General features: G+C 39.5%; 1 long non-coding RNA gene across 1 annotated transcript in view; it reads left to right on the forward strand.

Annotated features, from left to right (window-relative positions):
- LOC150057097 (uncharacterized) overlaps window positions 1-8054 on the forward strand; it is a 64505-nt gene extending 56451 nt beyond the window's left edge. Inside the window, exon 5 of the long non-coding RNA XR_016537038.1 lies at window positions 7972-8054. This is a non-coding gene — a long non-coding RNA (uncharacterized LOC150057097). The remainder of the gene's footprint in view (window positions 1-7971) is intronic.
- The last annotated feature ends 4357 nt before the right edge of the window (window positions 8055-12411 follow it).

A 12411-nucleotide genomic window follows, 5' to 3' on the forward strand; every position in this document is an offset into this window, starting at 1 on the left:
GTCAAGAGAGTTTTGCCAATTTTACTCTTGCAGTTGAGAACCAGGTTCAAAACAAAACTTTTTACAAGGCAACTTAGTTGAAATTATTATTTGGTGGGAGTCTTCCAATGGCCAATTTAGCCCACCTAGAGCATGACTCTAGTTATTTCCCCAATTTTGACTAGGCCATCTCACATAACAGTTTACAGGACCAAATTTAAAACTGAGGGAACCAAGACTGATGCCTGTGTCCTGTCACCAAGTTTCTCCAGATTGTCACTTCAGCCAGATTGTTAGGAAAAAAGGAAACTAGACTAGGCCTGCAGCTGCCTCACCTGACCTATGCTTGCCTAAATTGCAGCTGAGTGGGAGGAGCCATACCTGGCTGGAGACTTATTCCCCAGGAATGTCCAAAGGGTAGTGACAAAGACACAGAAAACAAGAACCCATTAGGACTGCTACAGATTTCAAGAATGACACAGGACCAGACAAATCACCTCAGGGAACCATAAAACAGGGGCAGAGAAACAGAGACCTTTAAGTAAAACCCTTTTTTTTTCTTTAGAACCTTTAAAATGTTGCAAGACCAAGTCTAAGGGAAGATCCGCCATGGATGCCGCTTGGCCCTTCTCTTTATATGCACCAAACACAAGACTTTGGGGAGGGACAGATTGGGGGGGGGGTTGAGTTCTCCATGTCAGGCTCCCCTTTCTCCTCCTTCTCTGGTTTTGGAGATGTGCCCTGCCTTAGAGGGAGAGAAGCAGTTTTGTTAGCAGGGGAAGGTCCCTCTGGTGGTCATCCTGTAAAGAAGGTGAGCCATTCCAGCTGGCAGAACATTTTAAGTTCTCTTGGGTAAACTTTGTCACCCGACTGGGCAGCCTTGCCCTGGAAATCCTTAAAATGTTGGAGGATAAGGTTTAGGGGCATTGCAAGCTCCTTACTCTCAGTATGATCCATTTTCTTAACAGGCAATAAAAAAACACCCAACAAGGGGCAAGACACCGACAGTCAACACAGAAAGACAGCAACCCCTGCTAGACTAGGAATCAGCTTTAAGATGCACAAATACCAAGACTGATACAACTGCTGTACAAACACAAAACTACAGCAAACACAACTGTCGTACCTGGGAGACTCTTGCTCCCTAATCTCCAGAGGTTGCACCCGGGAGACTCAAACTCCCTAACCTGCAACGACCCAAAGTTGCTGTGCCCAGGAGACCACACCATGCTCCCTAACCTGCAACGACCTGTTTGGAGTGATGGGGCATCCCCGCATCCACTCCAGTCCTGGGGGGAACTATGCTGCATTCAGTTTCTCCCCGGTGGGCCACTCCCCTGGAGCTCCCCAACAGAACAGGCCTGGTTTTTCACAAACACAAAGAACAAAAAGTTCCACAAACATAAAGACCAAAGACAAAACTAGAGCTCAAGATGTTACCTGCGGAGATTTTGTTCAAAATTCTGAAACTGGCTCAGACCTTGTCTTTTGATCCCAGATGAGCCCCCAAATGTTAGGGTCCAGTCCCCCAATATTAGGGTCTGTGATCAAAAGAAAGAGTCTGACACAAAAGCGAAAGTTAAACAGAGTTTTATTCCATGTCTAGCATTGAGAATCCTACTGACTGGTGAGGGCCGTCTCTAAAATGTGAGTGAGAGAGTGACCCCGCCTAATCTTACAGGCTACTTTTATAGGCCACCAGCCATGTGTTGGGCTTGGCCATACACAGGAGGCCAATGGAATCTCAACATACTTGAGTGATGGCTGGGGCAACCACTGACACCTTTGCTGTTTGAACTGACCTATCATCTCAGTGGGCTTCTGGCATACTGCTCTGATGACAAAGGAAAGGGAGGGAGTTTCCTAGCAGGCAAAGGAGGTAGGGTGGGGGAGGAATTCTTGTAACCACCTGGTTAAGCTGTTCACATAGTCTGAGCTCTGTTATCAGGGAATTTACAGCCCCCAGCTTGAGTCAAGTACTCCTTTGTCATGAAGATGGGAAATGCCTATAGGGGATGGAAGAGGGGTCTTAAAGGGGTCTCTATTTTAGGGGAAATCAAGAAAGGGGTCCTTTCATTTTGTTTCTGTGCCTTCAAACTCTAGACTTTTTATCAACCACTCCTACCACCATTGCTGCAGGCCTTCCTGCACACACCCACCGTCTGTGCACAGTTCCACCATGCCACTCAGACATCCAGCTTGTAGCTTGGACTGCCATCAGCAGGAGGATGCACTGTGCATTTTTTCTGTTGTCATATGACCTGGAAACAAATTCCTGTATTGTGCATTTGTCTCTGTCTCAGGATCTTTTGTATACTCCCTTTGACTCCTCAGCCTTCTTTCAAATCACAAATATCCTTTCTCTTCCATCTTGAGCCTCTGGTAGCTAGATCTAGGATCTATTTCATCAGGTGCAACTAGAACGACTTTGCTTATTCTTACTGAAACTGGAATCAAATCTTTCTTCCCAGGGATGGATTCCCATTGAGGCACCTTTGCCCTAGCATGGAAAGCATTTCTCTACTGCCTAAAACGCCATGAGTGATACTATTTGAGAATTTTCTTATAGAATCTCATTAGCTCCTATGAGTATTAAGCAGAACAGTCACAGAGGCTCTTCTCCATGGGCTTCTTGCACAGTATTCCTTGTTGGGCTCAGCAAGGGTTCCAAATTATGGTTTGATTTCTCTGAAATGTATGGCAAAGCAAAAGTTGAAATTTCTTGCCCTATTATGCAAGAATCCTTTACATTCCAGCTCTTCCTCTCTTTTCAGTCTCCTCTCATTCCCTCCGCACTCCACCCCACCCCCATTTCTGTTCTGAGTTTCAGTTCATCAGAACTCCAAAGTATTTAACCCACTAACCTGACAATTTCTGGCCACTGAGTCTTATTTCTGCCTTCTACTTCCAGTTCCCTTCAAGGAAGTTTTGTCCATCAAATTCATATTCAAACTCATATTCCAATGTCAGCCCAAGGTCAAATGTTTCCTCCTTGTGAAGCCCTTTCAGACTTCTCCTGAAAGGAACCTCCTGCTTGGCTTCCTGGTTCCCAGAACCACATAATTGTCCCAAAACATCCTCAGTACATTCTTGTCTGGCAGAGGTGAACTCTTGGAGGATGGATAGAATTCACTTTCTGAGATTCCAATGGCTTAGCACAGTGCCTGTCTCAGGGACACTTCCGGAAGACAAACAAGTGAATGACAAAGTCAACAGTTCAGACACAAAGCAGATCCTCAGTGGAGGGGAGAATGTTTTGCTAATACAGCATCACAGATGGGCTAGTTTCTCTCCAGGTTGGGGGAAGGCCTTCTAGTCCCATTCCATTCTAGCTGAGAAAGGAATGTCTTATTCAACTATCACAATGGTATTTTCCACCCTATGTTCCTAAATTAGAAAAGATGGCCTAAATTATTTAGAAACTACACTCTGGCATATTTTATGTCCATTTGTAACTAAATATTTTTCTCACTGAGACTATTTTTAACCAATGTGAAGGAAATCACATTTAATCTTATTGACAATAGCATTTTCAGAACACATTAGATTCATCATGTCATAGTTCATCATTAATTAGACTTGCAAGTAAATAAATGAGTTGTGGAAAAGATTACTATGGCAAGATGATCCTGTGATGTGGGGGTTAGTTCTTTCCCTGAGCCCAGATTTCTGTCTTGCTGTGCATATATAATACATTTTCTTTGTGTATTCTTCTATGAACCTGCACCTTGGCTATTTTAAATTAAGCTTTAATGAGCATGGGGAAGTTCCATACTGAAGAGTTCCATAGTGGTTGAACTAATTGGCATTCTCATCAAGAGTACATATTCAAAAAATCCCCAAACTCTTACTAACACTTTTTGTCTGTTCCTTTCTGATTCCAGCCATTCACATGCCATTACATATATTACAAGTGCATGGTAGAATTTCATTATGGTTTTATTTTTTTATTTCCTTAATTATTAGCAATGCAGAACATTTTTCTCATGAACTTCTTTTGGTCTGGTTTTAGGTTTTCTTTTTGAGAAATGTCTGCTTAAACCTATTTTGCATTTTAAAAGTCAGGTTGTTTTCTTCCTATTGAGTTGATTCCCTTATATATTGTGAATCCTTCCTCTGATGAGCTGTTTTCAAATATTTTCCTCTTATTTTGGGGTGTGCCTTCACTCTATCTCATTGATTCTTTCACTTTGTTGATACTATGTAGTTCAATTCAATTCCATTTGGACAGTTTGGGGGGAGTCCTATCCAAAATTTTATGTTGAGATTAAAACTTTGGACCTATAATCTATGGTACAATCAAGTCATTTTTTAAAATTCTCAGATTTCACAGGTAAGTTTTGGAGTCAATTTTAAGGATTTTATGTGTGTAGGATATAAAATAAGGACTCAATTTCATTATTTTGCTTATGAATATCCAGTTTACAAAGCATCTCTCCCCTTCTGCCTTGGTATGGGGTCATTGCTTTCTAGGAAAGCATTCTATCTCTTGAGCCACACACACATCTCTTTGTTGTTGTTAACTATTTCTGGTAAGATCTTGAGGTTTTTCTTGGGGTGATCTCAGAGCCTAATCCTGCTCCCTGCCCCACATGGTTACTACAGTGACAGATAACTGATTGAAAATGGATTGTGGTAACTTTTTGTGTTTGCTGGCCTCAAACATCAATCCTCCAAACTGCCACTTTCCAAGTATGGCATTACAGCTTCAGTGTCCACATCATTATTAATGACTGTTTTTTCCCCCTCTATTGGCTTGCTCTCTTTCTTTCTTTCTTTCTTTCTTTCTTTCTTTCTTTCTTTCTTTCTTTCTTCTCTCTCTCTCTCTCTCTCTCTCTCTCTCTCTCTTTCTTTCTTTCTTTCTTTCTTTCTTTCTTTCTTTCTTTCTTTCTTTCTTTCTTGTCAGTTCTGGGCTTGAACTCAAGGCCTGATAACCATCCTTGGGCTTTCTCAAGCCTAGAGCCCTACCACTTGAGCCACAGCACCACTTCCAGCCTTTTCTATGTATGTGGTACTGAGGAGTCAAACCAGGGTCTTTATGCATGCTAGAGAAGCATTCTACCACTAGGCCAAACTCCAGGCCCCTCTATTGGGTATTTTTCAAATGGGCTTCAAATAAGTTTCCCCCTGTGTAATTTTTATTTTTTATTTTTATATTTTTGCCAGTCTGGGTATGGATGTTGCCCATAAGCTCCATTTTCTCAAGGCTAGCATTCTACCAGTGCAGCCACAGGGCCACTTTTGGCTTTTTCTGTGATTAATAGGAGATAAGAGTCTCATTGACCTTCTTGAGGAAGCTTGCTTCAAACTGAGATCCTCATATCTTAGTCTCCTGAATAGCTGGGATTACTGGCCTGAGCCACTGGCTAGAATTTTTATCTTTTTCCATGAGTCTCTGTTTTAATACCTAATACTGGGCTGCTATGGTTAAAACAACTTTATACTATATTATGAAATTAGAAATTGTGCTCTCTCCAGCTTTTATTGAACATCATTTGTCTATCTGGGATCTTCTGTGGTTCTGTGTGAATTAAATGACTGTTTCCTAATTCTGTGCAAAGTAACATTGGAACTTTGATCAAGACAGATCATTTTGCTAGATACTGTTTGATGATGAGTGAGTAATAATGACAAAACAGTCAATGAATTACTCCTTATCAAATGAATGCCTCCTTATCAAAACTGCTATTTCTGAGTCAGTTAAGAGTATAAATATTTAAAATGTAAGAAAACAAATTAATTAATACTGTGGTGATTTAGATAAAATAACAACTCCTCCTGTGATTTTATGTGGCAGATGTCCTCTGTGTGAGGCCAGGTCTTCTGGGCTTGTACAGCCTCTTTCCACTTCCAACCCCACAGCATGGCACATCGATAGCCATGACTCATCCCTGACTTTGTGCCTGTGCTTGGCCATATGCTTTGTCTGTTTCCAGTGGGTTTTGCTTGGCTTCTGTTGCCAGTCTTCCTGGTTTGGCACAAGGCCACCCATGACTTAGGCTTTCACTGGATCATGGCTAGCATTAAACCTTTCTCTAGCTACTGTAGCCAATTACCATAAACTTAGTTGCTTAAACAATACAAATGTATTGTTTCTCACCTTCAGAGAGCAGAAACTTAAACTCATTAGACTAATAGAAAGTTTTGAAAAAATCTGTACCCCTCTTTAGTTATACTAGTACAATGTATTAGGTGCTTCAGAGAAGTAGAAAAAGTACATGTATAGATCTTCTCTTTTCTTCTTATTTGTCTAAGTGTATGTTGTATGTGTGAATGTGTGTGTGTGTGTGTGTGTGTGTGTGTGTGTGTGTCTGTACTGGGGTTTGAACTCAGGGCCTTGTTTGACTTGCTTGTTTTTAGCTTCCATTCTACTACATGCCTCCAGCCCTACTATTTATTTGCTAGTTGCTTTGAAGATGAGATCTTCTGGATGGATTTGAAACACCATTTTCCAGTTCCCTATCTAAGTAGCTTGGATTACAGGAGGGAACCTGTAATTATGAATCTGTTCTAACCAGCCTAGTTCCTCTGATTTTTCTTACTGGGTCCTTCAAAGGATTAATACCATTCATTTTGGGGGAGATCTGTCTACTTTCCTCACATTCAGAAATAACACTGAACCCAGGCACTCAGCTCAGTTTCATATGGATCTTATTTCCATCTACAATGTTAATCCCCTTTGCCATGTAACTGGCATCTTCACAGGTCCTGGGGATTTGAACACACAGTAGGCCTGAGTCTACCAGAACACAGTGCATGACCATTAATATGGTGCAGATTATAAAGAGTGGGGAGCAGCAGAGTGAGGATGGAGTCGTATATTGATGGACTATAGGACCATTGAATGCATACAGAATGGAATTCCATTCTGTAGTAGTGCACTCTTCTATACCCTGGAGGCTAAGACAGAAGGATCTGAAGTTTAAAGGCTTCATAATGAGATCCTGTTTCCAAGTATCAACCAACCAATCATCCATCAATCAAATAGAATCAAATCCAGATTTTCAGAGTTTGAGATCTGTGCCTCCATACATCAATGTGTTATCTACCTAGGGTGTTATCTTGAAGTCCTTTGAAAGGAAGCCCCTAAGGAAAATTTATCTTCCTGTTTTACAAATCACATCCCTGTGGAATGTTTCAAGCTAATGACACATTAACTAACAAACAAATTAGCAACTATCACCACATAATGAAATGATACTATCTTAGGCTTCAGAAAGAGTCTAATTGAATAAAGAAAATTTCCTGAAATAATTAGGCAAAGTATATATACTTCAGCAGAACATAAGTGAATTAATTGATAATTAAATACAAATATCAAGTTATAAATATTTCCTATTTTGGTTCTGATAAAATTAAATAGTTGTTTGTTTTTTGTGCCAGTCCTGGGACTTGAACTTAGGGTCTGGGTGCTGATCTTGAGTCTGCTTCAGACTGGTGCTCTACCAATTGAGTTACAGCTCTACTTCCAGCTTTTTCGTGGATAATTGGAGATTATAGTCCCACAAACAGCCATTTCCACACTAGGTTTAAAGCACACTCTTCAGATAGCAGCCTCCAGAGTAGCTAGGATTACAGGCATGAGCCATTGGTGCCTTTCCAGTTTCTTATTTTTAAAATATACTCCATAGCCAAGGAGCATAGCTTAGTGGTAGAGTGTTTGCCCAGCATGCACGAAGACCTGGGTTAGATTCCTCAGTACCAATTACACAGAAAAAGCCAGGATTGGTGCTGTGGTGCAAGTAGTCTTGGGAAAGCCCAAAGACAGTGCCCAGGCCCTGAGTTCAAGTCCCAGGACTGGCAAAGAACAAACGTGTTCCATGTGCTAAATTAAATATGGCATTCTAACCTAGTCTCTGTGATGCCAGGGATCACTTAAAATATTGTAACAATTACAAGAGCTAAGCATTTAATGCAGGAATGAGCAAGCTTTAATCCTAACTACACCAACCAAGCAGCTGGAGAATCATGGTAATTCTTTCATATGGTCAGGAAGGACAAACAGCCTGGAGGACCAAACGCAGAAAATGAAACCAGTCGGCCTCTGAGGGCTACTGCATTTGATTGGAGAGGGTGAATGGCTGCTGAGCTCTGCAGCTACTGCAAGTCAACAATAAAAGTGGTATCCATTTTATGAGAGGAGGGAAAAAGGCAGGTAAGGTTATATGATGATCTAGAATATTCTTTTTAACAAGTCAATTTTGGTAGTGAAACATAAAAAAATCAAGTATTTTCCATCAAGCTTAATATCTCTTCAGTCACTCCCTCTCAGCGACTTCTTATGTTCTCTTTACATTTTCTGTTTTCTTTGGCTTTTAGGGGAATGCTGGCACTGGGAATTGAACCCCCAAGATGTTGCACTTTCTAGGCAAGTGCTTTGCTACTGAGATACATCCCGGCTTTCTCTTTATGTGTTCTAATTATTTAAATATGTAAATCCATTAACACAGAGAAATGAGTACTGCTATTAATATATACTAGCTGGAATGCTGAATAATTAATTATAACTCTCAAAGGTTAATGGAAAAAAGCATATAGACAAAAGTTACAAAGTAAAAACAAAAGCCACATATGGTCAATCAATATTTGAAATCATTTTCTAGAAACAAAGAAATAGAGATTAAAATGCTACCACTTTGTCTTCCATGCAACAGGTCAACATGCCTGTGCTCTTAATGGTTGTGGGGCTGATGCTGTCACTAAGCCTGGAGCTAGTAGCAAATGAACAGCACTCACCTAAAAGAAATCTAGTAATAGGCATCGAGGAACTGAATAAATAGAAATAGTTGGTAGAGATATTAGATATAATTTTCAATACAAGTATAGCCAGTGCACCAGTAGCTTATGCCTATAACTCCAGCTACCGAAGAGGCAGAGATCTGAGGATCACAATTGGAAGCCAGCCCAAGCAGGAAAATCTGTGGGAATTTTATCTCAAATTCATCGCCAAAACATTGAAAGTGGAGCTGTGGCTCAGTGGTAGAGTTCAATTCCTAGGTGCTGAGTTCATGTCCCAGGATTAGGACACACACACACACACACACACACACACACACACACACACACCATATATTCTATATATGTGTATTTGTTTTACAAATTATAATAATAAGGACTGAAGCATTATGTATAATACATTCAAGAATATATATTCAAGTAGAGACTTATGAAACATTTTAATAGGGGAAAATGGATAAAAAGGAGTATTATATAAAAATATGCATGCATCCTAATTACCATTATGTAATACACATACCTGAGCATATATACCTAGAAAATTAGAATGACAGAATGATAATAGTAATTATCTTCCTAGTGAGGGATTGGTGTTGATTTTTACTTTCTCTATGAACTTTTCCAATACTTATACATTTTCTTTAATGAATGGTTTTTACTTCTATAGTAAATTAGATAAGAAACTTTGCCATGTTCAGAGAAAGAATTTATCTTAAAAAGATTCTTTTATATATATATATATTTTTTATTGTAATTAATAAAAGGGTTGCATGATATTTGCCAGATAGAAGGTGCATTAATTCACATACATTGATACCCTTTCACATGTCTTGGTACCCATCACCCTCCCCCCCATCCACCACCCACTCCCCATCTTGGTTTTTCCCCCTTCCCTATCAAGTTTCAGATAACCAAATACAAATAAATTCAATATATCAGATAACAAAGTGAGATACTGTAACAATATGAGATCTTTTTAAAGAACATACCTGTAATTCTAGCTACTCAGAAGATTAGATGTGAGGACTGCAGTTTGAAACCAGCTTGAGCAGTAAACTCTGTGAGATTCTCATCTCCGGTGAGCCTTATTAAAAAGACGGATGTGGAGCTGTGACTCAAGAGATAGAGTGTTAGCCTTGAGCAAAGAAAGCCCAGGAATAGTACACATACCCCTAGTTTAAGCCCCAGACTCACACATGCATACATACATCCCCCACAAAAAGACACACCTGCTAAATACAGCACAGAAATATTGAGACATTAGAAAATGAAAAGCTAGGAATTGATGTTTTGAAAATGTTTAATGATATAGAATGGAATATACAGAGAAATATATATTTAACAGTGTACTCAACCAAGGCACATAGCCTAGAAGGTACAGAAAACTATAAATTAGTAAGAACAGGGAAAAATACAACAATAAGAAAAAAAATCAAAGAAGAAAATAGGCACTGGACTTGAATAAGCACTTCATATGAGAGATACCCAGATGATGAATAAGCATATTTAAAATTCAGCATACTCTTTGGCTTATATGATTAAAAACAGTAGGATGCCACAACACACCCATAGTTAAAACATGGGGAAATATCTGAAACTAGGTTGGCTAACAGGAACCTTCATACATTGTTGATGGGATTATATAATTATTCAAAAAGTGTTTGGCAGTTTCTATTAAAGATAATTGCATAAACATCCTGTAACTTGAGAGGTCAAGTACTGAATGCATTGAAAGGCATGCACATATGACTGAAAGACAACAGGTAGAATGCTTGTGCCAGAGCTACTACAGTGCTCAAGAGTCACAGAATACATGAATGCAAAATGAATATTAACTGAGTAGAATTCAGACAGTGAGAATATAATCTGTACCCACAACCTGAATGCATGTCACAAACGAGGTTGGTCCCAAGAATCACTTCTCAAAGTAGTACCTACTGTCTAATTCCAATGGTCTAAATGACCAAAACTGGTAAGAGGAAGATCAGAAGATAAGAAGAGATAGGAAGATAGGTAAAAGCCTGAAAGGATTCTGCCCTGTGGTAACATTGCTTTCACGATTCGAGTCAAAGTACTGAGTCTCTTCAGCCCAGGAAAGTTTATGGAATTGCCCTTTGCAGTTCTACAAAGATTACGCATGCTAACATTAAAGAGATGACTCTTGTTAACATTAGCTATTCTCAGTGGATTTACTAACTCTTACTCTAACTGATTTGACTTTAAATATCCTTTGTTTTCAAGATAGGTACAAGTATTTCCTGCTTAAATCCGAAGACCTTTAAATTTCACACACACAAATATGTTTTTTATATACTGATAAAGAACTTTGAACTCCAATGGGTTTATATACTTTCTTGCATTTTTTAGGGCCACATATCCTTTCTATCTTTAAGAGATTAAACAACTACATTTGAATAGTTCTATGGATTTACCTAACTTAGGTGCTATCATTCCACAGAATGAGAGACCAAACATATCAAAAGTTATTTTGGTGAAAATGTTATTTGTTTAAGAGTTGTTATGCTAAATATTTTTCAACTGAATTATTATTATTATTATTATTACAGGCTCACGCCTGTAATCTCAGGAGGCTGAGATCTGAGGATTGCAGTTTGTAGCCAGCCCAGGCACTAAAGACCATGAGACTCTTATCTACAATTAACCACTAGAAAAAATGGAAGTGGTGGTGTGGCTCAAGGGGTAGGATGATAGCCTTTAGCTGAAGAGCTCAGGGACAGAGCCCAGGCCCAGAGTTCAAGCCCCACAACTGACAAAAAAGAAAAAAATTACATGTAGTAGTTGAGGCACAAGCTTAAACACTGACGTGGATAAGATCCAACCTACCATTTAATACAGACTGATATAACAAGGTTTATTTTTCTTTTTTCTTTTTTTACTATTAGGTTAGGTTAATAGCATTTTACTTTACATATGCTTTGATGGTAAAATACCCATTTTGAAATTTTTATTCATTTATTTTTGTCAGTGGTGGGGTTTGAACTCAGAATCTGGGTGCTATCCCTGACCTCTTTTACTCAAGGCTAGCCCTCTACCACTTTGAGCCATAGCACTCAATTGGAGATAAGATATTAATTGGAGATAAAATTCTCACATACTTTATTGCCTGGGCCGGCTTTGAATAGCGATCCTCAGATCTCAGCTCCTGTGTAGCTAGGACTGTAGGTGTGAGCCACCAGTGTCCCGCTGAATTTTTTTTTTAATTTTTATTTATTGTTTTGTATTTAGGTGGTACTAAGGAATCGAACCAGGGTCTCATGCATGCTAGGCAAGCACTCTACCACTAAGCCCTATTCTTTGCCCAAAACTGATTTTTTTTTTTGCCAGTCCTGAGGCTTGAACTCAGGGCCTAGGCACTGTTCTTGAGCACTTTTGCTCAAGGTTAGCACTTTACAACTTGAGTCACAGCACCACTTCTGGCTTTTTCTGTGTATGTGGTATTGAGGAATTGAACCCAGGGCTCCGTGCATGCTACGCAAGCACTCTAACACTAGACCAAACTCCCGGTCCCCAAGTTGAAGTTTTTAAAATACACTTTTAACCATTGTCAGTATGATTTTAAAAAATCATCTTTACGTCATGACCATAAGCCAGCACAGTGTGTGTCCTTAGCTGCGTCTTCACAGGGTTGCTGCTTCATCTCAGAGACATGGACTCTCATGTGCTGTGGGGAGGAAC

This window comes from Megascapheus bottae, chromosome 11 (genome assembly GCF_031878675.1).
Source record: "Megascapheus bottae isolate mThoBot1 chromosome 11, mThoBot2.hap1, whole genome shotgun sequence".
NCBI lineage: Eukaryota > Metazoa > Chordata > Mammalia > Rodentia > Geomyidae > Megascapheus > Megascapheus bottae.